Raw genomic sequence first — 1,203 nt, 5'->3', positions numbered from 1 at the left:
ATCCTCACCCCCCCAGCCACAGAGGGACCCGGCTCTGTCCCAGCAGTGATTGTCCCCACTTTGTCCCCAAGCAGCACAGCTGGAGCAGCAGGACGGGACCCACTGAGCCCCCATGACACCGGGCAGGAGCGGCTGCTGCACGAAGCTGTGGGCTGACGGACACTCGTGTACCCCCCCCCCCCCCCCCCCCCATTGTCCCCCCCCCCTGCTGTGGGAGCAGAGCAGGACTCGGGGCAGGCGGGTGGGGGGGGTGGAAAGCAGCAGCCCTGGGGGCTGCCACATCCGCTTTCCCCAAACCCAAGAGCAGCCTGGCAGGGATGGGGGTGTGGGACAGGCTGGAGGGGGGGCCCAACCCCCACCCCTTGGCTCACATGTGACTCCAATAAAGGTGGGTGAAGGTGAGGTGTGGGTGGATTTATGGGGGCCAAAGTCCCCCCTGGGGCACCCAGAGGTGTGTGGGCTCTGGGTGATGGGGGGCCCAGCACCCATAGGGGGGCAGGGAAAAGCACCCCATGTCTCTGTGCAGCAGGTCAGGGGTGGGCCACAGGGTGCCCTCTCCTAGAGTGTGGGGCCTCCCCAGCTGCCCGCACCCCAGGGCCGGATCCTGCACAAGCAGGTCCCCCCATACAGCCTCATCCCCATAGGGCCTGGTCCCCATAGGGCCGAATCCTGCATGGCTGGATCCCTACACAGCTGCGTCCCAACACAGTCATACACCTGCACAGCTGGATCCTCATACAGTCACACCCCTGCACAGTTGGATCCCAGTAAAGTAGGATGTCTTCACAGCTGGATCCCCATGCAGTGGCATCCCTGCACGACTGGATCCCAGCAAGGTGGGACCCCTGCACAGCTGGACCCCCATATACCAAGGCCCCTGCACAGTTGGATCCCTGTAAATTCGGACCCCTGCACAGCTGGATCCCCGCACAGCTGGATCCCTGTAAAGTAGGACCCCTGCACAGCTGGACCCCCGTATACCAGGACCTCTGCACAGCTGGATGCCGGCCCAGCCGAGCCCTTCGCTTTCCGCCCTCTTTGTCCCCAGGCGCCACCCGTCGCAGGGGCGGGGGGGGGGGGGGGGGGCCGGGCCCCCCCCCCCCCCCCCGCCCCCTAGCCGGAAGCGGAAGCGCGTGGGAGCGTGCCCGGAAGTGTGTGGGCGGTGGCGGCGGTTCCGGTTCCGGCGGCCGTGCGGGGGAGGCA

This window comes from Haliaeetus leucocephalus, unplaced genomic scaffold (genome assembly GCF_000737465.1).
Source record: "Haliaeetus leucocephalus isolate CR32 unplaced genomic scaffold, Haliaeetus_leucocephalus-4.0 Scaffold175, whole genome shotgun sequence".
NCBI lineage: Eukaryota > Metazoa > Chordata > Aves > Accipitriformes > Accipitridae > Haliaeetus > Haliaeetus leucocephalus.
This window is presented reverse-complemented; position numbering follows the sequence as displayed.